The sequence below is a fragment of the Phocoena sinus genome, chromosome 13, assembly GCF_008692025.1.
Source record: "Phocoena sinus isolate mPhoSin1 chromosome 13, mPhoSin1.pri, whole genome shotgun sequence".
NCBI lineage: Eukaryota > Metazoa > Chordata > Mammalia > Artiodactyla > Phocoenidae > Phocoena > Phocoena sinus.
Genome location: NC_045775.1, coordinates 38,563,325 through 38,589,068, shown reverse-complemented (window position 1 = coordinate 38,589,068; position 25,744 = coordinate 38,563,325). Strand labels below are relative to the sequence as shown.

At 37.3% G+C, this 25,744-nt stretch overlaps 1 protein-coding gene across 9 annotated transcripts in view; it reads right to left on the bottom strand.

Annotated features, from left to right (window-relative positions):
• Positions 1–25,744, bottom strand: part of SOCS5 (suppressor of cytokine signaling 5) — a 59,935-nt gene that overhangs the window by 33,303 nt on the left and 888 nt on the right. Inside the window, exon 1 of one of the 9 annotated variants that reach the window (XM_032653064.1) lies at positions 25,278–25,584. The exons of the other annotated variants lie outside the window; for them this stretch is intronic. The gene's annotated coding sequence lies outside the window, so the exon portion shown is untranslated. Of the gene's footprint in view, positions 1–25,277; positions 25,585–25,744 lie in introns of those variants that run through there. 9 annotated transcript variants of the gene reach the window in all.

Here is a 25,744-nt window from a genome sequence, read left to right as displayed (position 1 = left end):
CCTCTTGTATCCTGCCACATCGACTGGGGGAAACCTGGAAGTGGGCAGCAATGTAGACAGTGTTTCACGTGAAGTGCTTTAGTTCAGGCTTGGGCAGGAAAAGGGAGGCAGTAACAACAGGGGGCCCACAGGTACCTAAAGGTCTGAGGGAGGGAAATCCTCTCCAATCCCAGAAGCTGTGGTTTCAAGAGGGTGGGGCAAAACCCTCTCCTAACCTTTTTTTCCCCCTCTCTATGCTCCTACCCCTGGTCCCTGCATGTGGGCACAATCACAGGAAGTGAGCACCGCAGACAAAGTTTTCTGGCTGGAGGACTAAAATGGGGAGTTCCCGGGGAAGTAGAAAGTATATGGGAAATAGCTGAGTGGGAGGAACTCAGAAAAACGACTCCATAAAGTTGCTTATGAACGCCTGGGCTCACTCCAGAGCTGAACATGGCATCGACTTTATCCTAAATAGCAAACCAAAAACTTTTGCGAATTGAATAAAGAAAAAACTAGTCACCTATCTCAAACTGGCCAATGGGCAGTGTACACACAGGACAGATCCAAACAGCAAAGCACTACAGGCTCTGAAAACCAAATTGATATTGAAATCACAACCCACAGAAAGCTAGCTGCAACCTGCAGCCTAAACCAACAGGGTCCACTGCCTGCTAAAGCGCAAAAATGAATATTCACCACTGAATTTAAGCAAGACCCAGGGTCTCATAATACTTCAGTATGCAATCCAAAATTATTTGGCATATGAAGAACCAGGAAAATCTCAACTTGCATGGTACAATAAAGAGACATCAACAATTGAGATGACACAGTTGTTGGAAGTATCTGACAGACTTCAAAGCAGCTATTATAAAAATGCTCCAAGAAGGACAAACACTTTTGAAATGAATAGAAGGTCTCTGCATATTGCCAATACTCTCTTGTTCTTTGGTAGTGGAAACACAAAGGCTTTATTCCTGAGCTTAAATTCCATAGTTACAAGTGTCAATCAACCAAGTCTTTGGAACATCAATTTACAAATTACCAAAAACTTTAAGCATGTTCATAACCTTTAATCTACTAATTCTAGTTCTGGGAAGCCATTTTACTGAACTAATCTAAAACATAAGAAAAGCTTTTCTGATCAAAAAAAATTTTTTTTTCCAAGAATTTATGCTAGTGCAAAACAAGAAATAACCTTCACACTACACCTCAATGGGGAAAGGTTATGTGGACTATTTTGTGGGTATTCAAAATGATGCCTACCCAGAATTCTACTTCTAAAATTTACTCTATAGACATACAAGTGGGAGTGTGTGCACACAAATATACACATATAAACTTGCATGTTGGTTTGCAATAGACAAAAAGTAAAAACAATTTATATGGCCATTAATAGTAAGAGCCACACAATGAGATTTTAAAACTTCATATACTTCTACATATATCTTTATTTTACAACAAGCATGTACTAATTTTTATAATTAACCTAATACTTTAAAAGACTTTAAAACAGTCTCAGCAAAGAAATAGAACCAAATGTAAATTTTAGATATAAAAAATACAGCTGAAATAATTCACTGGATGAGCTCAATAAGCAAAATGGAGATGACAAAACAAAGTCAGTGAACTTGAAGACAGATGGATAGAAATTATCAAGTCTGAAAAACAAGGAGAAAAAAAAATGAACAAAGCCTCAAGGACCTCTGGGATACCAAAAGGTCTAACACTGGAGTCACTGGCATCCTAAAAGGAAAGTGAAAGAGTGCAGTGCAGAAAAGTATTGGAGGAAATAATGCCTGAAAACTTTCCAAACTTGGTAAAAGACACAATGTATATATAGATTTGAGAAGTTCAGAGAACCCAAACAGAATAAATCCCTAAGAAATCCATGCCCATATATGTGGAACCTAGAAAAATGGTACAGATGAACCAGTTTGCAGGGCAGAAACAGAGACACAGATGTAGAGAACAAACGTATGGACACCAAGGGGCGAAAGTGGCAGGGGGGGCGGGGGGTGGTGGGATGAATTGGGAGATTGGGATTGACATATATACACTAATATGTATAAAATAGATGACTAATAAGAATCTACTGTATAAAAAAAAAAGTAAAATAAAATTCAAAACAAAAAAGAAATCCATGCCCAGACACATAAAAGTCGAACTGATAAAAACAAAGAAAAAATTTGAAAGTAGACAGAAAAAGAAAAGTGATTCAGTGTTTATAAGGGAAGAGCAATTTGAATGGATGTGCATTTCTCACCAGGAACCATTAAGTTCAGAAGGAAATGGCATATTTTTAAAAGACTGAAAGAAAAGGACCATCAACACAGAATTTCTATATCCAGTGAAAATATCCTTCAGGAATGAAGGCAAAATAAAGACACTCTCAGGTGAAGGTAAAACCAAGAAAATTCACTACAAGCAAATCAGCTCTAACAGAATTACTAAACGGCAGAAGGGATATGATGCCAAGGGAAAATGGAATGAGAAAGAATTATGAAAAAGAAGAATAACCATATGGGTAAATACAATAAACTATTTTTCTCTTCTTGAATTCTTGAAAATGTTTGGTGGTTAAAAGTAAAAGCTGTAACATTGTCTGATGGAGTTTTCTCTGTATGTAGACGTTATATGACAACACAACAAAAAAAGAGTGGGGTAAAGAGATATATAGTATTAAGATTTCTACATCCCAATTAAGTGGGAAAATATTTACCCTAACCTAAGTAGACTATAAGAATTTAGATATGTATATTACAATCCCTAGAGCAACCACACACACCCACACCAACACTAGATTGAGATATAGTAAAAAAAAAAAAAAAAAAAAGATAAATTTAAATGGAACTCCAAAAGCTGTTCAAATAACCAAAAAGAAGGCACAGCAGAAAGGGGAAAAAGAGAAACAAAAACCAAAAAGAACAAACAGAGAGCAAACAATAAAATGGTAGCACTCAATCCAAATATATAAGCAGTTACATTAAATGTAAAGCACCTAAACATACCAATTAAAAGACAAAGATTATGAAAATGGATTAAAAAAATAAGACCCAATTACATGCCACCTACAAGAAATTTATTTCAACTATGATAATATAAGTAGGTTAGAAGTAAAAGGATGGGGAAAGATATATCATAGAAATACTAATCAAGAGAAAGGTGGAGGGGCTTCCCTGGTGGCGCAGTGGTTGAGAGTCTGCCTGCCGATGCAGGGGATGTGGGTTTGTGCCCCGGTCCGGGAAGATCCCACATGCCACGGAGCGGCCGGGCCCGTAAGCCATGACCGCTGAGCCTGCGCGTCCAGAGCCTGTGCTCCGCAAGGGGAGAGGCCACGACAGTGAGGGGCCCGCATACCACAAAAAAAAAAAAAGGAGAGAGAAAGGTGGAGTAGCTATATTAATACCAAATAAAGTAAACTTCAAAGCAAAGAAAATTACCAGGCATAAAAAATGACATTATATGATGATAAAAGGGTCAGTTCACCAAGAAGATTATGTGCAACCTAACAGTTCTTCAAAATACATGAAGTAAAAATCTGACAGAACTGGAAGGAAAAATACAGAAATCTCTAACTATAGCTGGAGACTTCAACATGCTTATCTCAGTAATCTATCTAATTAGTAAACAAAAAATCAACAAGGATAGAGAACTGAACAAAACTGTCAACCAACTGGATCTAACTGACATTTGTAGAACACTCCACCCAACAACTTTCTCTTCAAGTCCACAGAGAATGTTCATCAAGGCAGACCTTATCCTGGGTCATAAAACAATCTTAGCAAATTTAAAAGAACTTAAGTAACACAAAATATGTTCTCTGACCACAATGAATTTAAGCTAGAAATCAATAACAGAAAAACCTCTAAAAATTGGGAAATTAAATGATGCCCTTACAAATAATCGACAGGTCAGAGAGAAAATCTCAAGGAAAATTAGAAAATATTTTTAATTGAAAGAAAATTAAAACACATCAGAATTTGTACAATGCAGTTAAGCAATGCTCAGGGGACAATTTATAGCATTAAATGCTTACATTATCAAAGAAGAAAATTCTCAAATCAATAATCTTAAGTGTCCACCTTAAATTAGAAAAAAAGAAGAGCAAAGTAAACCCAAATCAAGTAGAAGGAAGGACATGCTTACAGCTAACATCATACTTAATGGTGAAAGACTGAATACATTGTCCCTATGATTGGGAACAAGTCAGTGATACCTACTCTCACCACTTCTATTCAACACTGTATTCAAAGTCCTAGCAAGTATGAGAAGGCAAGGGGGAAGAAAAAGCATACAGATTACAAAGAAAAAATAAGTCCTATTTGCAGACAATATGATTGTCTACATAAAAATCTCAAAGAATCTACACAAAATCTCCCAGAACTGATAAGTAAAATTACAAAGTCATAAAGTATAAGGTCAATACACAAAAATCAATCACGTATATAATACTAGCAATGAAAAAGTAGAAACCAAAATTTTTAAATATCATTATAATAGCTCCCCAAAATTTGAAATACAGAGGTATAAATCTAATAGAACAGGTATAAGAGCTGTATGCCAAAGCCACACCACTATTAAAGAAATCAAAGAAGATCTAAATAAATGGAAAGTCGTATCACATTCATGAATTGGAAGCTCAGCATAGTAAAGGTGTCAATTCTTCCCATTTAATCTGTAGATTAAACACAGTTCTGATCAAACTACCACCCCCCAGGATATTTTTTGTATATATAGACAAACTTGTTCTAAAAACAACAGCAAAGGAACTAAAAAAGCCAAATAATTCTTAAAAAGAATAAAAATGAAAGAATCATACTAATTGATGTTAAAACTTACTCTAAAGCTACAGTAATTAAGAGGGTACAGTATTGGGTTAAAGAACAGACACATAAATCAATGGACTATACTTGAGAAACAGATCCATACAAATATGGCAACTGATTTTGGACAAAGATGTCTGCAAAGGCAATTTAACGGAAGAAGGATAGTCTTTTCCAAAAATAGTGTTGTAACAACTGGACATCCATAGGCAAGAATATAACCTAAACCTCACACCTTATACAGAAATTAACTAAAAATGGATCACAGATCTTAATGTAAAATACAAAGCTATAAAACGTTTAGAATCTACAGGATAAAACTGTAGTGACATGGGTTAGGCAAAGTTTTACACACGACACCAAAAGCATGATCCATAAAAGAAAAAAAGTTATAAATTGGACTTCAAAATTAAAAACTTTTGCTTTGTGAAAGACACTGTCAAGAAAATGAATACCAAGCTACAAGACTGGGAGAAAATATTTACAAATGGCATATGTGACAGAGGATTTGAATTCTGAGTATGTAAAGAACTCTCAAAACTCAACAGTAAGAAAACATAGACCCCGATTAAAAATGGGTAAAAGACTTGAACAAAAAGTGCACCAAAGAGCTAGATGGAGGGCAACTGACTACATTAAAAGGTGGTCAATATTTTTAGCTATTAGGGAAATCTAAATTAAAGGCATAACAATATTATAACAGCTAAAATTGTTTTTAAAAAGTGTAACGCCAAATGCTGGAGAAGACGCAGAGCAACTACAACTTGCATACATTCTAAGTAGGAAGGCAAAATGGGACATAAATTCTGAAAAAGTTTGGCAAGTTCCTTGTGAAGTTAAATATACACTTATCATATGACCCAGCAATCCCACTCCTTGGTATTTATCTTACAGAAATGAAAATCTGTGCTCACACAAAAACCTGTACATAAGTGTTTATAACAGTTCTTTCATAATTGCCCCAAACTGAAAATAACCCAAATGTTTTTCAATAGGTGAACAGATAATCAAACTGTAGTACAGTTTATCAATGGAATACTACTGAGCAATAAAATAGAATTACTGATATATGCAATAGCTTGGATGAATTTCAAGAGTATTACTGCGAATGAAAGAATCCAGTCTCAAAAGTATACATACTGTATGATTCCATTTATATGACCATCAGTGATTGGGGTTAAGAGGGGATAGCCAGAGGTCTGGGGTGTGATACAAAGGGACAGCATGAGGGAGTTCTGGGGCATGATGGAACTGTTTTGTATCCTGACTGTGGTGGTGGTTACATAGATCTATATACGAGGTAAAATTTAAATAACCATATGCCCTCCCCACCAAAAAAGTCAATTTTATTGTACATTAATCAAAGGTTTTTAAAGCTTTTAAAAATACGTAGAGACTTCCCTGGTGGTGTAGTGGTTAAGAATCTGCCTGCCAATGCAGGGGACACGGATTTGAGCCCTGGTCTGGGAAGATTCCACATGCTGCAGAGCAACTAAGCCCATGTGCCACAGCTACTGAAGCCTGTGTGGCACAACTACTGAGCCTGTGCTCTACAGCCCGCGAGCCACAACTACTGAGCCCATGTGCTGCAACTACGGAAGTCCACGTGCCTGGAGCCCGTGCTCCGCAACAAGAAAAGCCACTGTAGCGAAGAGTAGCCCCTGCTCGCCGCAACTAGAGAAAGTATGAAAACTTTATACACAGTATAAATTATCCTAGAACTTTCTAGTTATTTACAAATTAAGGCTCAAAATAAATGTGAACGCCAGTGAAATGGGAGCATGCAGAGACAGCAGACAGGAGACTTAAATTTTTAAAAATTATACAAAGATATGGCATAAGTATAAATTCTAGACTCAGAAACAATTACATCCCTCAACCAACCATAGAGGTTGTTAATACCTAGTAACAACTAAAGATAAATATTTAACATCACCATGTAAGAAAGATAATTTGAGACACAACAAATAATATCAAGTCAAAAGAAAGATTCCACATTCATACTAGATATTCATCTGGTCCTTGAAATAAAAATGACATTATTGTCCATTATTAGTATGGTATGTCCCTTATTTTTTCTAATAGCAATTGTAGATTTACAATGGTTTATCCAGATCTTTCTCATCTGATTCGCCTTGATATAAAAAACACACACTTTTAAGAATGCTGACAGGATGGATAAAGAAAAGGTGAGATATATAAAAACAGTAGAATGGTGATTGCCAGGGGCCTGGGGGTGGGGGAAATAGGGAGATGTTGGTCAAAGGGCACAAACTTTCAGTTATAAGATGAATAATTTATGGGGATCTAATGTATGGCATGGTGACTACAGTTAATACTACTGTATCGTATACTTGAAATCTGCAAAAAGGGTAGATCCTGAATGTTTTCAGCCCCCCCGCAAAAGAGGGTAACTATGTGAGATGATGGATATATAAATTAGCTTGATTGCAGTAATTATTTCACAATGTATATGTGTATCATATCGTCACACTGTATCCCTTAAGTATGTATAATTTTTACTTACCAATTATACCTCAATAAAGCTGGGGGGAAAAGAAAGACTGCTGACTGGGACCACGTGCTAAGACTGGTCATACCTGCATCCCTCTGTAAACTAACCTAAGGAGACATGAAATTTTTTTTTTCTTCTCAAGAAATAAACCCATAGCAAATTAGTCCACCAAAACACATAGAGGATTATAATTCAAGACAGCTATTCTCTATAACCATATATATTTTTTGATGGCTGCCAAAAAAGTTAGATTGTGATTTTAAAAAACAAAAACACACCGGATGACCACAAGTCATTTATTTAAATAAGTGACCAACCTCACCGTCCCTAACTTTTCCTAGATCTTAAAGCATGTGAAGTTAGTTATCTGTGAGAGCACTCAGTTTCTTTCAAATGACAACAGCACTTTTATAACTATTTTCAATCTTAAATCTTCTGAGATTACAAGCTTTAAGTAGCAAATCCAGATCCTTCTCTAGTTGAAAGTATGTTAAAATGTAAAGTCTGGTGCAATTAAAAAACTGATAACAAATATTTACTTATTGATCAACAATTTACTGAATGCTTAAAATATTCCAAGCCCTGAGGGTCACAGGAAAGAGATCAAAACGGTATAGGTCCACAAGGATTTAGCTGAGGACAGAATACACACCATGAGATAATGAGAAACCGGAACTGTAAATAAGAAAGTACTACGTAGGACAATTAGAGAATAAAATCTAAACAGATGTCAAAATATTCTTTAACAAGTCTCCCATATAAGTCAAACAGTAATTCAGAAGAGAAAAAAAAATTCATCTGATGTAAGGACAGGGATATGGCAAAAAGAAGAGTGTGCTGGAGTCTAGACACCTGTCTCAGCTCTGCCATTAAAAACTCCCAGGTAGGGACTTCCCTGGTGGCGCAGTGGTTAAGAATCCGCCTGCCAATGCAGGGGACATGGGTTCGAGCCCTGGTCTGGGGAGATCCCACATGCCGTGGAGCAACTAAGCCCGTGTGCCACAACTACTGATGCCTGCACGCCTAGATCCCACGCTCTGCAACAAGAGAAGCCACCCCAATGAGAAGCCTGTGCACCGCAATGAAGAGTAGCCCCCGCTCGACACAGCTAGAGAAAGTCCACGTGCAGCAACGAAGACCCAACGCAGCCAAAAATAAATAAAATAAATTAAAAAAAAAAAAAACCTCTCAGGTAAGTCCCAACTGCTCCACAGTGCCTAATTAGTAGACGTGGTACCTGACACAAAAAGGACATTTGTTCATTCACTCTGATTTGGATTTGGCTAAGCAAGGAAGGAGGGGCAAGCAGGGCCTCCTTCTAGAAGGGACTCACTTAGGATGTCTGCCACTCAGGACTATGGCAAGCTCACTGCTTGAATTCAATACCGCCTTCTCACAACCATGTGAAAGAAAGGATGCTGACATCCAAAAGAAGGAGCTGGCCGCTCTCCTTGCCTCCTCCAGAGTACAAACTCTTGTATCAAGGGCCTCACTGTCCTGGGCCCAGCTGCACTGGCACCTCACAGTCCCAGGGACCCGCTATGATGCATCAGCTGTCTGGCTTAGTTTCAGGCTGGTTCTCTGGGCCTCAGTAAGCTCATCTGAAGGAAAGGGAAAGGGATTAGGTCCTTTACAACATTACAATCTATGAATATAATAAATTAGAAATATTAACTACAGAGCACGAACCTTACTAAGTTGTCAGCAACGAGTAAAAACAGCTTATTATATTTGTTATCTGGAATTTACTTGTTTGTTTTACAAGAAATAGCAAGCTGTTTTACAAATGTCAAATTGGAAAAGCAAACACTACCGAATTCCTTAAAAGAATGATTGTTACCTTAGTCTCAAAATATTAAAATGGCTAGATCTCACAGTGAAACATAACCTAGGCAAAGATTCACTACAGTTCTTCACTAGATTAAGTTAAACTTTATCACTCAGAACACTATTCTTGTAAATCAAGTAGTGTTAGTACCTCAACACCACTTAGCCCCATAGAGTTCCCAGAAATGCCTGCAAAGGGAAAGAAAAGAACAAGAGTGCCTTTCTTAACCCCCAGACCTCAAATCTAGAAGTAGAAGACAACAAATCATCTGAACAATTACTGAATGGCAACTGTCTGATAGGCACTAGGTTAGTCACTTTTCATAGATTATCTTATTTAGTTCTCACAACAAGCCTAGGAAGTAGCTAGTTATTATCACAATTTTAATGATGAGATGACTGACACTCGGGAGGTTAAAAAATTTGCCCACAGCTATAGAGCCCTTCACAAAGACTAAAAATAAGGTAATCGAAGAAGAATGTACTGCCTGAGCCTTCAGGAAAACACAGTCTGATTATTGGACCCCAACTGTTCACATCCCTTTGGTAGATGTAGCCCTACAATGAAGATGTAGGCTATCAAAATATTATGGCTTCATATTATTCCTTAATGTAAATTAAGAAATTAACTTTGTTTCGCATATGAGTCTTCAATAAATTTGCTTAGCATGAAATCAGTTCCCCTGACCAAAATGAGTTTTCTGGATCTGTAACTGCTGAGGTATAGACACTAGACTATTCAAGTTAAGGTCATTCTCTGAGGTCTGGTATAAATGATACCTCCCTGGAGGACATGTCTATTTCTTTATTCATTAACCACAACATTCCTTTGTCTCTTCTTTAGAATATTAACTTTCTCCACTGGATTTCTAACATGTTCAATATATAGCAAAAAATGTGAAGCTGAGTCACTAGAGTGAGTTCCTGAAGAGCACCAACTCCATATGCCTAAGATGCTAGGGACTGAGACAGCAAATGTAATATTTCATTAAGAAAACTAAAGACTACGACTTCTTTCTTTAACGTAAGGGCATCCACATCTGCAAGGAGGTGGGCAGTAACGCTGGCTGAGAAAGCAGGACGAAAACTTAAAAAAACAGCTCTGGAAAAAAATGGAAAAGGGAAAGAAAGCAATATTACATCTCTTCAAGTGTACAAAGCAGTGCTTGATAGAAACCCAAAATTTTAAACTGTGAAACATGGGAGACTGCCTTAAATTAGAAAAAGTTTAGGATATATATTACGTATACAGTATAAGAATAAATGCCTGTTTCACTAAATCTATACAGATAAAGTTCAAGCTAAAGAACCTGCAAAAATGGAGAAGAGGCATATGATTAAGATGAGAAAGACTACAATCATGTAAATCCTTCTTCCCTCATCCTCCCAATCATTCAATTTATCAGAATTTTAAAAATTAAGTTTTTTGTATGATTTTAACATAGTACATGCTTATTGTAGAAAATGTGAAAAACATTAAACAGTATATAATTGAAAAATAACCCATAATTTAACTACTCAAAGTTAGCATATTTTATTTTACATCCTACTTTAAAATAAATATATCCTTTTTAAGATACTCCAAAATATCATCTTACTTTTTTCATTTACTATATTTGAATATTTTCTTATACCTTATACCCTTAAACATCTTAAAGCTCATGATTTTTATCACCTGCCAATTATTTTTATTAGTAGTATACTAAACAAAAAATTTTTAAAACATAATTTATAATGTTTTTATGGTATTTGGTTATATGGCTGTATCATAATTTAATCATTTAACAGGCTTCTAATTTTTCAACATTATAAATAGCACTGAAATGAATAACACACACTCATGTGTACACATAATGTACACATCTCTTAGTTGCTTATAATAAATTCCTAAAAATGAAATTTGGGGCAAAGGATGTGAACATTTTTAAGGATTCTGAATATTGCCAAATTGCCATTGTAATAGACTGAATATTTGTATCTCCCCAAAATTCATATATTGAAATCTAATCCCCAATGTGATGGTATTTGGAAGTGGGGCCTTTGGGAGATAATTAGACCACAAGGATGGAGCCCTCATGAATGGGATTAGGGCCCTTATAAGAAGCAGTCAGAGAGCTAGCTAGCTCTCTTTCTGCCATTTGAGGATACAAGAAGTCTGCAGTCTGCAACCCTGATGAGGGGACTCACCAGAACCCAGCCATGCTGGCATCCCAATCTCGAACTTCAAGGCTCCAGAACTGTAAGAAATGAATTCTGTTGTTTGTAAGCCACCTGTTGTTTATAATACCATAAGCTTATGGTATTTTGTTATAGCAGCTTGAGCTAAAATAGCCATTTAGAAATTTGTACCAATTTATTCTCCTACCAACAGCAGGTATTTGCCAACACGTGATTCTTTTTTATATGAGAGACCTACTGAAGCATGCCAACTATGACATAATGATTCTAACCTCTTAGGCTTTTTCCATAATCTTATTTCATAACCTTAGAGAAAAATCTTTTAGGAAATATCTCTTGTAGTAGATAAACACTTATCTGTGGTTGAGCCATTTTTCCAGTGTTCCTTCTGTTTAATAAATTTACCCCGTTAATTAAATTTAAGTGCTTTTAATTAAAAATAGCATGGGGCTTCCCTGGTGGCGCAGTGGTTGAGAGTCCGCCTGCCGATGCAGGGGACGCGGGTTCGTGCCCCGGTCTGGGAGGATCCCACATGCCGCCGAGCGGCTGGGCCCGTGAGCCATGGCCGCTGAGCCTGCGCGTCCGGAGCCTGTTCTCCGCAACGGGAGAGGCCACAGCAGTGAGAGGCCCACGTACCGCAAAAAAAAAAAAAAAATAGCATGAACTGCATAAATCCATTTAAAAAATAAATTGTTCTTCTATGTGCATATTTGCAATATGAGATCTGAAATGATAAAGGTAACCATGGTAAACTCTGGGTTTGGGGATATTGAGCTTTCTCTCTTTCTTTCTTTTGAACTTTCTTCTTTGTAGCTCTCTGTATGGCTTGCAAATTAAAATATGAGCTGGCTTTTTTTTTTTTTTTTGCGGTACGTGGGCCTCTCACTGTTGTGGCCTCTCCCGTTGCACAGGCTCCGGACGCGCAGGCTCAGCGGCCATGGCTCACAGGCCCAGCCGCTCTGCAGCATGTGGGATCTTCCCGGACCAGGGCACGAACCCATGTCCCCTGCATCGGCAGGTGGACTCCCAACCGCTGCGCCACCAGGGAAGCCCTGGCATTATTTTTTTAATGAAGCCATACTCTAAAAGGTATGATATACTGTACCAAAAATTATAAAAGTTTTTAGGGAATTCCCCAGTGGTCCAGTGGTTAGGACTCTGCACTTTCACTGCCAAGGGCCTGGGTTCAATCCCTGGTCAGGAACTAAGATCCCACAAGCCGTGAGGCAAAAAAGTTTTTAAAAAGAAGAAAAATTAAAATGAAATTCTACACTCCCATTTCCAGTTATGACCTCCTGATGTGAAAGGCAGTCCTATGTTGACTGTTGTCCAACATCTGAAAATAATATTTTATACATATTGCCCATCAAACGGGGCAATATATATTAAGTATAATTTTCAGATGCTGGACAACAGGCAGCATAGGACTGTGATTTCGGAGAGAAGGGAAACAAAGACTCACGAACACCCTGGCTTTCTGCTTGTGCCACAGGGAAGGGGAACCCCCAAAGAACACAGATATTTCACTGAGTTGAGAAAATAGAGCTCCAAGTCTGAGGCTAGTGAAGGCATGCAACTTAAGGAGCAGAATACAAGAAAGAAGGGAGCTGTGGAGAGAAAAAGTTTCAAAAACCTGTAGAGAGATCTTCTAATCCTTTGCCTAGGGACTAAGCTGCATGTGCACAAGGCAAAACTGCATGCGGCGAGTCAAAGAACAAAATCTGGGGAAAGAGCAACTATGGAGCATGAGCTGAACAACTACCTGGGAGTTGTTCAAATTCCTGGCAGCTAGAGTAGAGAGACCTCAATGCACATGACATGCATTTGATAGAGATCTCAGAAAGGCCATGCCTTGGTATTAGGGCTAATCTAGTCCTAGAATAAATAAAATCGCTGAAAACCAAAGATAAAGAGAAAATCTTTAAAGCAGCCAGAGGTGGGGGGAAAGACGTATTACAAGTGAACAATGGTAAGAATGGCTACTAACTTCTCATCAGAAACAACTTAAATGAGAGAATATTGAAATCATGACTTTAAAGTGCTACAAGAAAAAAAAAAAAAAAAGAACTGCCAACTTAAATTTCTACATCCAGCATAAATACCCTTCAAAAATGAAGGCAAAAGGGACCAACAAAGTCCAAAACTGTCTTCCTGACACAAACAAGTAGAAAACTAGACAAAACATAAAGCAATTATTTTCAGACACTAGGTAACAGGCAGTATGGAAATATGACCTCTGAAAAAAGGGAAAGAAATGAGGTGAACCCAAAGATTGCCCCACCTTTCTGTTTGGAACTACAACAAAAGGAGTGGGAACCCAAACAGAGCCAACAGTCTCACTGAGATGAGGTGACAGAGCTCAGAATTTGTGGAGTCTGAGACGACTAGAATTTGCAGGGCATATTACCATAAAGGAAGAAACTAAACAGAAACGCTCAACAATCTACAGAAGAGGTCTCCCTGAGTTTCTGGCTAAACACCAATCTGCGTGTGTGTGTTATGTAAATCTATGAGGCTAGACAAAGAAAAACTTCAAGAAAATAACAAATACCAGGGAGCTCTAAGCCTAACAACTTCCAGAGTTCACACAGGGCCAGGATCATTCAGTTTCCACCAGCTGGGATGAATAAACCTTGATGAACACATGGGGCAATCAAGTGAGACACAAGAAGGGGCATGCCTCAGTAATGGGCCCAAACTAGCCCTAAACTGAAAGCTATTCTAGAACTGCCCAAAACCAAAACCCAAAAAACCCTGAAAACAAAACTCAAAAGATCAATCTGATCCACAAAGCAACTGCCTGCCAGAATAAAACTTAATACTCAAGAAAGGAAGACAAAAAAAAAAAAAAATCAAGGCAAATATTCAACACCATAACCCCAGAAGAAATTACCAGATGTATGAAAAAATAAGAAATGGTAACCTATAATCAGGATCCAGGAGTGGTAGGGATAAAGAGAATTTTAATACAAGGACTTCAAAATAGCTAATAGAAAAGAGTTCAAAGGCTTAAAGGAAAACATGGACATAATGAAAAAAAAGAAAAAATCTTAACAGGGAAGTGGAAGTTATTTTTTTAAATCAATAGTAATTCTAGAACTAAAAAAAAAAAACACCTGATATAAAAATTTAACTTGATGGGTATAACAGCATATTAGACAAAGGAGAATTTTTTAAAATTAGTGTGCTTGGGGCTTCCCTGGTGGCACAGTGGTTGAGAGTCCGCCTGCCGATGCAGGGGACCCGGGTTTGTGCCCTGGTCTGGGAGGATCCCACATGCGCGGAGCGGCTGGGCCCGTGAGCCATGGCCGCTGAGCCTGCGCGTCCGGAGCCTGTGCTCCGGAACGGGAGAGGCCGCAACAGTGAGAGGCCCGTGTACCGCAAAAAAAAAAAATTAGTGTGCTTGAAGACTGGGAAACAAACTTTTCATGTTGAAAGAAAAGAAAAAGGGATTAGAAGAAAAATGGAGAGAACTTCAGTGATCTGTGAACTAATATTAAGTGGCTGAATGAACATATGCAGGACTGGAGTCTGAGGAGAAAAATACTTGGGAATTCAAAAATTTGAAGTTAGATGGCTAAAAATTTTACAAATATGATGAAAACAATACACCCACAGATCTAAGAAGTTCAATAAACCCCAAGAATAAACACAAATAAAACCATACCAAGGAGCATCATAATAAAGTTGCTGAAAACCAGTGATAAAGAGAAAAATCATAAAAGCAGCCAAAGGGAAAACACATATTACATATGGGGAAACAAACAGAAAAATCACCACAGAGTTCTTGTCAGAAGCTATGCAAATGAGAAGATGGAGAAAAACATTTTAAGGTGCTCAAAGGGGGAAAAAACACCTGAAAACCTACAATTCTGTAACTACTAACAATAAGTTCCAAAACTGAAGGCAAAATGAGAGACAAAGTGGGGACAGAGGGAAAGAGAGAGAAAGCTGCACTAAAAGAAATATAAAAGGAAGTTTTTCAAGCAAAAGGAATATGATATTAGACACAAACTTGAATCTACACAAAGAAATGAAGATCTAAAGAAGTGATTAAAATGAGACAAATAAGAAAGACATTTTTCTCATTTTTAATTGTTCTAAAAGGTAACTGCCTGACAAAAGCAAAAAGATCAGCAACAGGGTTAAAACACACATATCAAAATGTATGACAAAAAAGCACAAAACATGGGAAGGAGAAATTGTAACATTATGTACAATTCTTGCATTACTCATGAAGTGGTATAATATTATTTGATGGCAGACTGTTATTAATTAACTAGAAGGACTACCACTAAAAATTTTTTTAAGAGAAATGTTATAAACCAACAGAAAAAATAAAATGGAACCATAAAGAATAATCCGTCCAAAAGAAGACAAGGAAACCAAGGAAAAAAGAACAAATAGTAAACAAATAGTAAGATAGTACATTTTAATCCAACCTTAATTCCATTAAGTGTAAATGGTCTAAGCTAGTGGTAGGCAACCTTTTTCTATAAAGAACCAGAAAATATTTTATGCTTTGGTCTCTGTCCCAGCTACTTAACCTTGCCACCTGTAGCACAAAAGCAACCACAAACAATACGTAAATGAATGAACCTGACTACATCCCAATAAAACTTTATTTACATAAACAAGTGGTAGAGTTTGGTCTGCCAGCCATAGTTTGCCAATTGCTGGTAAACACACCAAATTAAAAGAGATATTGTCAGACTGGATAAAAAAGCAAGACCCAACTACATGCTGTTTACAAGAAACCCACTTTAAATATAACGATACAGATAGGTTAAAAGTAAAAGGATGGAAGAAGATATACCATGCAAAATCAAAAGGACACAGAGACTTCAGAACAAGGGAAATTACGAGGAATAAAAAGGGACATTTCATGATGACATGGGGACCAATTCATTAACAAGACTTAACAATCCTAAATGTGCATGCACCTAACAGTGCTCTAACAGTGCTTGAAACATGAAACAAAATCTGATAGAACTGAAAAGAGAAACAGAGAAATCCAAAATTGTAGGTGAAAACTTCAACTCTGCTCTCTCAGTAATTGATAGAACAAGCAGGCAGAAAATTAGTAAAAATACAGAAGATATACAAAGACCAACCTAACCTAATATAGAAGATATACAAAGACCAACCTAACCTAACTGACATTTAGAGAGCATTCCACCCAGCAACAGGAGAATATACATTCTTCTCAAGTACACATTGAACATTCAGCAAGATATACCATGTGTTGGGCCATAAAACAATAAAAAAAGCTTAAATGGATTGAAATTATTAAGAGTTTGTTCTCTGATCACAATGGCATTAAATGAAAACACAGTAACAAAACACCTGGAAAATTCCAAATATTGGGAAATTATTTGGCAAAACTCTTCGAAACAACCCATGAATCAAAGAAAAATTATAAGAGAAATTAGGAACTATTTTGAATATAATGATAATGAAAATGTATAAGCTTTAAGTGTTGATAATTTTTTAAAAAAATTAAAAATCAATGACCTAAGCTTTCACCTTAAAAGCTAGAAAAAGGAGAACAAATTAAACCCAAGTATGGAGAAAGTAAGGAATTAGTAAAAGAGCTCAAATCATGAAATAGAAAACAGATAAACCAGAGAGAAAATCAACAAAACCAAAAGTTGATTATATGAAAGGACTGATGAAATTGATAACCCCTAGCTACACTAATCAGGAGGGAAAAGGAGAAAATGAATCCAATATCCAGGAATAAAAGGGAACATCAGTACATATCCTACTCACATTAAAAGGAAATACTGTTTCATAAAATATATAATTTATTTTCAAGCTGATAAATTTGACAAGTTAGATGAAGTGGACAAATTCCTTGAAAGACACAAATTACCAAAACAGACACAAAAAGAAACAGAAAATCTGAACAGTCTTAGACCTATTCTTTTAAAAACTGAATCCTTAATTAAGAACCTTTCCACGAAGAAAACTCCAGGTCCAGATGGCTTCACTGGTGAAGTCTACAAACATTTAAGGAAGAACATCAATTGCACCCAAACTCCTCCCTAAAAGAAAGGAAGAGGGAACACTGCTGGTAGGAGTGTAAAATGGTAAACCCACATTGGAAACTGTTCTGTTAATTTCTCATGTTAAACACACCTATCCCATATACCCAGCAATTCCACTTCTAGGTATTCACCCACAAGTAAAGAATACATGCGTCACAAAAAGCCTATACAAGAATGTTCATAGCAGCTTTCCTCATAACAGTTGAAAACTAGAACAACCCTTTCCACAATAGTAATAAACAAACTACAGTATATCCATACAATGGAACACTAGTCAGCAACTGAAAGGAACTAAACACTTGTTACATGTAACATGGATGAATCTATATTTCAAACAAGAGCTTCATATAATCTTTATGCCCAGGAAAGTTTGATAACTACAGGTATAGAAGTACATAATAAGAAAACAAAAAGAAAATATAAGGGATTTGGGTGGTATATAAATTAATCAGTGCCATATACATCATAACCTATATATAACAGTTGTCATCTTCCATAATTGCTTAATTGCTATTTAAATCATGTTACAATACTCTTCTGTTCATGTTCAATTTTCTACTCTGTGTTCAAGGAGTACTAACTCCAAATTTTAGTCTTCAATCATTTAACAAAACCCTAATTTCTCATTAACTCCATCCCAAACCATGCATTTTAGATAAAGAGTCCTGTTCGCCAGTTCCTTTGTTTTTTCTTAATTTCTACTTCCTTGGTACATACTGTTTTCCCTCCCTCTTTAATAATGTTATTGTTACCTTTTGCTGCACAGCCTTGTCTTTCTACCTCCTTTAAAACTGAACCAAAAACTCATCTTTTCCACTAAGTGCTAAACCACCTCAGATTCTTTCCAAATTCCCTCAGCACTTGAAGACCTTGCTCCCAATAGATGTATTTATTTTACTGAATTTGGACATCACTTCTTAATGACTCACCAACTCCATCCCCTGGCTTAGAGAGTAGAACCTTTGGGGGAGAACTGAAAAGATTACAGTCCTCTTCAAGGTTCTTTCTCTTGTGCTGTTTTTACTTTTCTTTCCTGGAGTGCCATTTTATTTGCCAGAGCCTTGAGCTCCATAGGGCTGTAGGAGTAGGAGAGAAAGAGGCAAAGAGATGGCTGAATAGGGCTGATCTGGGCTAGATTTTAAAGAAGGTGAAAAAAGCCTTCAGGCTTCAAAATCTGTTCAGACTACCTCACCAGCTCAAGGAAGCAAAGAGAATTCCAAAGAGACTAAAGTGAAGAATAAGGAAGTGCATTTGTCTACAAATTCCCTGTTATGCTGATGGCCAGACAGGATGCGGTACACTATTTCAAGGACACTAAAATATTTCTGGCAGCAAATATTTCTATATATTCTTTATAAAGCTACGCGGTGGGGGTTTGACTGGAGGTGGGCAAAATTTAAAATACATAGTTTAAAACGTCTACACTCTTGAACTTAGGGCCAGCACTGGCAGTTACTTTTTGTTCTGCATGCATTATTATTTAGGAATTATGGTCATTACTTGTCTAATTTCAAAACTTTCAACTACAAACGTTATGCCTTCCAAATCACATCTATAAACTTAACCACGTTCCTGAGCTAGACCCGTTATTTCCAACTGATATCTTGTTATTACTTATCTAAAGAGCGTAACTACTTATCTGAAAGCAAACTCAGTATTCCCCTTCTCTCAAACTTGCACATATTATTCTCCTGCCAAGTCAGGAACCTTAGACTCGTCTTCAACTTCTATCACCTACAAACACTAACCAAGTCTGGAGGACTTAAACTCCTAAATATCTCTGAAATCAGTGGTCTTGTTTCTATCCCTGCTACAAATTCCTTAATTCAGACCATCATAATCTCGTTCCTGAACTAGGGCAGAGCCTTAAGTGGCATCCTTGACTGTGATTTGCCTACCAGAGGCCACAGAAAATGCCTCATTCACTCACCCTGCCATACATATTCCTTGACGAATAAATGTCTCAATTCTCTGTTCCTCCAGCCTGTACTCTTCATTATAGCTATAATCAGTTTTTAAAGGACCAAACTATTTGTATCACTTCCTCATCTATAAAACAAAATAAAAATACTAACTCCAGGCTTCCCTGGTGGCGCAGTGGCTGAGAGTCCGCCTGACGACGCAGGGGACGCGGGGTCGTGTCCTGGTCCGGGAAGATGCCACATGCCGCGGAGCGGCTGGGCCTGTGAGCCATGGCCGCTGAGCCTGCACGTCCGGAGCCTGTGCTCCGCAATGGGAGAGGCCACAACAGTGAGAGGCCCGTGTACAGCAAAAAAACCCACAAAAACCTAACTCCTACTATGGCATTTTGTTCCCATTCTACTTTGGCTCTACCCTGATTTCCTAATTTTCTTTTGCACTCATTTTGACAGATCAAACCTCACCCTTTTCCTTAAACACACTATGCCCTTTTATTTTCAATAAATCTAGAATAAACAGGAACTCAGTGCAGCTTATTTTAATGAGCACCCTTATACAATTTAAAGCCATTAGCTAAACCTATACAGAAGTGAGGAAACAATCACAATACAGCCAACTCTCAATTAGCCTATTTTCACAGCCTTGTTAACATGGTCACTGTAGACTAAATGGAGAAGTGAATAAGATGTTTCAACTACCTGCTAAGCTTTTTCCTTACCATAAATTAATGTTAAAAGTCTTCAGTTACAGACTTATAACCCTCCTTTTGATCAACAGGCACAAAGAGAACTACAACTCAATCTTCTTCCCATCTATTCACATACTTTCTTTCACCTTCTAACACCTCTCTTCTCCACTTCTGCTGTTGCTCCTCTTGTACTTTTCTCTTCCTGCTACCTAAGTTTTCACAGCATCCTCTTTGTCCATCCTTCACAAGAATATCAGTATTCCTCTATGCCTCTTACTGGTAGAACACTTAAAAATTTACAAAGCACTTTCACATTTACTTGGTTCTTAGAACCTCATTTTTGGGGGATTCCAAAATCAACAAATACGAAATATGTGTAATAGTTTCTATATAATACGTTAGTTACCCTTATAAGTAAAATATTTTCTTATATTTTAACTCACATTTGAAGAAATTACAGTTCAAAAAATAACAGCTCAGTGATTCACCTAACACACTGGTACTCCCTCTGCTTACAACTCTACAACCTCTCCTCACCTGCTCATCTCTTAAGACACAGCTCAGGCCTTCCCGTACTCCCAGAGCAAGAACGTTAAGGCTGTTTCAATGTTATCCTAATGTTTTCACACCAGTCTTTCAGACCAGTAGAAGAACCCAGGTCGCTGGACGCCTACTCTGTAGTTTTTCCCACCGAAAACTATTTTCTTTGTTAATGTTACCCTTATTAATGCCCATTAATGATCCAGCATTTTATAAAGGCAACAGGAGAAACATTTTATGGGCAGCCAGCACTGCGTTTAAGACTGTACACCAAAACATCCCTAGATTTCCTTAACAATCAAGAATTTAAGGAATGTCTCTAAATCCTCTCAAAATATCTAGATACTACCTCTTGTGGTAATGACATCCAAAGTTGCCACAGCAAAGAAGTAAAACAACATTTCATAAACTCTAAATTAAACGATTACAAGTTTTCAAAGCTGCCTCCTAATATCCCGGAAATGTTTAGGGTTAACAATCAAAAGACCAGGGCCTTAGTCCCAATTGTACCACATATTGGCCAACTTGGGAAAGTCACTTAACCTCCCTGAATCAAATTTCCTCTTTGATAAAACTGGATAATGCCACCCACCTTTCAGAACTGTTAAGAAAATTAAATCAAAGAATGATTGCAAATCACTTGGCCTGGAACATAACAGTCCAAAAATGGTAACCCCTTTTACAATTATTTTCACGTACAGCATCATTCTTGTTTTCAGAACCATGTCCCACAACACTCAACATGTTCTTCCTAGGACTTTGTAGCCAGCCAGTAACTACAATAAATGCCTTCAAGGAAGTTATCTCCATGACTTCTGGATCCCCTTCCTGGGTCACAACTCAGCCTCTAAATATAATTTAGACTATCTCACTCTCTAACATCTCTAACTCTCACTCTCTAACATCTACATTGAAGCTAAGAAAGTAGTTTGCATGGTCTGTATCTACTCAGTCCATGTACCCATGAATTTTCAATATGACTAACAGGCAATTCATAAGCCATAATTTTTTTTTAGCATCTTTATTGGAGTATAATTGCTTTACAATGGTGTGTTACTTTCTGCTTTATAACAAAGTGAATCAGCTACATATATACATATATCCCCATATCTCCTCCCTCTTGCATCTCCCTCCCTCCCACCCTCCCTATCCCACCCCTCTAGGTGGTCACAAAGCACGGAGCTGATCTCCCTGTGCTATGCGGCTGCTTCCCACTAGCTATTTTACATTTGGTAGCGTACATATGTCCATGCCACTCTCTCACTTTGTCCCAGCTTACCCTTCCCCCTCCCCGTGTCCTCAAGTCCATTCTCTATGTCTGCGTCTTCATTCCTGTCCTGCCCCTAGGTTCTTCAGAACCATTTTTTTTAGACTCCATATATATGTGTTTATTATTTTCAAATATATAAAGAAAATCAACTTAATGAAAAACTGAGCAACGGTTGGTTGTTTTTATTATAGCATGATATTTACGGTATCTTTTGAAATCACATTTAATTAAATATTTTATTCATGTAATTAGATTATGCAATAGACATGAAGAAAAGGTCTGCATGTCTAAGTTCTACAGAATTCCTAAAAGCATGTCATGAGGCCAAAAATGGCCAACAAATTGTAATAATTTCATAATCTTTATTAAAATAATTTATCAGAAGAAGATTAGGAGCTGGTCACTCTCAAACATTAAAATTCTGTATCAATGAAAGAAAAAAAATGACTGGAAGCTTTTGATGGCGCCATGTAACTCTCTTAGCTCTGCTGGTTAGCATTACTTCAGAGTAAAGGGACGTATTTATCATCTGAAGTACCACCAACAGAATGCCTGCCTGAGATCTAAAACAAAATAGGAAAAAGCAACTACTGGCATAATAAAGATGCTTTTGAGCTATAACCTGTTTCTGATTTTAATCTCAAACCTGTAAAATGGGCTCAATTCAATGAAACTCTAAAAATAAGGGCAATTTTTAAATATTATGTGATATACATTTTAAAAATAACTGAAATTAATGTTAAAAAAAAAGAGGTCTAAAAAAAAGTAAGCTCATGTGTGACAGCTGGTAAGAAGCTACGTGGAGGTACAGATGGTAAAGATGTGTGAGAAGGAAAGACCACAAAAACGTGGTTGAATAAAAGTTAAGAGGACCGTAAACGGAAGACGAGCTGCTATAAAATCAACTGCAGAACCTGATAAGGAAGAACTCCAGAATATCCAGGAGAAGAAATTCACCACTGTCACCATAAAGCACATTTGCTAAACCACATGTTCTTGAGACTAACTAGGCCTGGACTATAGCAAATCAAAAAGAAAGAAACGTTACAAAATTGGAGCTAAGCAAATTTTATCACTAAAACCTAACAGTTTAATGAATGAAGTCATCAAAATGTTCATTTAACAGAAAACAAGGTTCAGTGATTTTCTCAAGGTTCCACTGGGAGAAGGGGTTTGCAAATAATAATAGACCTTATAAAGCCCTGGTTTCCTCAGCTAAGTTTAACCAGTAGGACTCCAGAACTCACTGTATTTTCAGTAGAATATCTGCAAATCAATTATTAACATTTTAATTCTAGAATAATGAAACTGCAACAGGGTCTCCCAATGACATTCAGAAAAATAGCCACCTTCACTCTACCTTGATAGGTACACCTAATTCAAGGTCCAAGGTGAGCAGAGTAAGGACTAAAAAAAAATAATAAATGAGGGCATCATTTGCACTAAGTGCCCCTTAAAGCAGACTGTTATTTATAAAATAAATATGATAAATACTGATCATGTATTTATCTGGGAATTTTCTGTAGCCACAAAGTGACTTCGTTAACAGCAAGGAAACAAATAAGCATACAAGTACCTGTACATACCTAATGAACATGACAAATAATGTCTAATATTTGTTGCACCCTTTCTCTGTGCTAAGGAAACACTTTTAATCCTCACCAATACCCTATTGAGGTGGGTACTTTTATTAACCTCACTTTACATGTGAGGAAACTTAGGTACATAATGGTTAAATAACTTGCCAAGGATCGTAACTTTAATTATACAAATCCAGTCTTTCCTACAACTATGATCAAAATCATGTTTTCATAAGTACCATGTAATTCTACTACTGCTCTTTGCAAAGGTACCAAAATCCCTTTTAACATAACAAAACCCCCACACTTCCTTAAAATAATAATTTTTGTATAATTTATCTTGAAAATACTAGAGCCTTTTGAATTCTGAGAAATTTTTAAGCAATTAATTTTTAGCATAAAATTTAAAGCACACTAGCCTACTCTAAGAAGTTCATCTAATACTTCAATCTAGATGACAGTCTGTCTCTTCCCAATGAGAGGGGAACATCAGCACTTCCACTAACACTGCAGCATACTGTTTTTAACTGTGCAATAAAAGCTCATCTTGCTTTATGTCATTTCATGCATAAAAGTAGTCAACCCAAACTTCCCCATCCTTGGAAGGGAACAACATCACCCATAATCCTAAAACCACTTACAGTTGGCACTAGAATGCTTTAGAAATAAACAATGTGAATGTCATAAAGTAGAAAAACCCTGGACTAGAGTTCAGAGACCTGCCCACCAATCCTGGCTGGTCACTAGCTAGAATTTTAGTCCCTTCCACTGGTCTGGGTCTCGGTCTCCTGATCTGCAACATAATCATATCCATGGTCTACTCTTCCAGCTCTAAAAGAAATGTGACTCATACACATACATCTTTTTTCCAAGCTTCCCATTCTCATTCTGTTTAGTTATTACCACTACTTTGCAGGCATTAAGCGTTATTTTCCCTTAGTTTTACAATGGGAGAAAACAGCCCATTCTAAACAAAGGTGATAGGAGAAAGCCTTCCTGAACACTGGTTTGCCATAGATGAGTCTGAAGGTGCATAATGTAAAAGCTATTATAATGTTAAAAGGTGTTAGGTTTCAATATTTTAGGCTACTATTTTGTGTGCCAGTACATTCTCCCTAAAGACGGACAGTAAAATTCAAGGACAATAGGGAGAAAAAATTTAATTATCCATTATTTATTCAATAACTAAGAAGGTGCCAACTGAATATATTAACACCTTTTTGCAGATATGTTTTCTCTGACGAATTACATTTTACAGCAAAGGGAAAATACAATCTACAAAATTTTCTCATACATGTTTAAGTGCTCCCTTTAAAAAAAAAGCTTTTATTTTGCAAATTGTGAGGAATTAGTAAGATAACATATATGATTAAGAAAAGATTAAAAAGCTAGCTGTGCAATTCTTAGCTTCCTCTTCTCAGTGACATGAAGAACCTCCGTGGGCTGCCACAGAGGTGGATTCTGTGGACCAACCCTGGTATGCATTTTCTATGTTCTCAACTCTCAAGAGCATTATGCAAATACACGATTATTAAAATTAAGCATCTGACATTAAGATTCCCAAATTTGCATACTGCTTTCTAGAGCTGCTAGCTTACCAACATCTTCCCAGTCCAACACTTTAAAAAGTTAAAATTGCATGACCTTGTAAAGAAACAATTAAAAGCAAGGGAAAGAAAGCATGTGAATTACTTATTAATCTTCTAGAATAAAAGCCAGTAGCAAACTGTAATAATACAGTCCAGTCTAAACGTTAAATTGGAAGTAAGCCACTGCTATGGATGGAGAGACCTGAAGAAAGGATCTTCAGCAGATGGAGAAGCTCCTACAAGAATTTCAAGGTGCAGTTTGCGAATTTCCAGCAAAACTAGTAACTGGTAAAACACCATCGAACGCATACATACCTTTTAAAATAAAAGATAACTGCCAAGGTCCACCTTTTGGTTGGAATGCCGAAAGAAAATGTCAGAAATCACCTCGTGACTCCAATACCCCGGCCTCTCAAAGTTCAGAACCAAGCAAGTTGTGTGCTTAAACTGTTTCTGAGCATCCTTTTTTAAATGCAACTCCCTCTCCAGAAAGTCATTTCGCTTCAGCTGCTTGAATCCCCAAATCCCAGCACCAAAGAATCTTAGGACCCCAAGTAGTTGCAGAGGGTCTTCCAGCGCCCGCCTGCGCATCCCTTTCCACCTCGGGTTAAACTCCGGAGGTGCTCCAGTCACTTCCCCCATCCAAGCTCCCCAGTTCCCTCTATCATCTCCGGATGAACCTCTCTTCTCGTCGACCTTGAGGACCCCCGGATCGGAGCCTTAGAGCCCCAAGTGACTTGGCGGGTGCCCCCTCCCCTGCAACGCGCGCAAATGCCCCACAG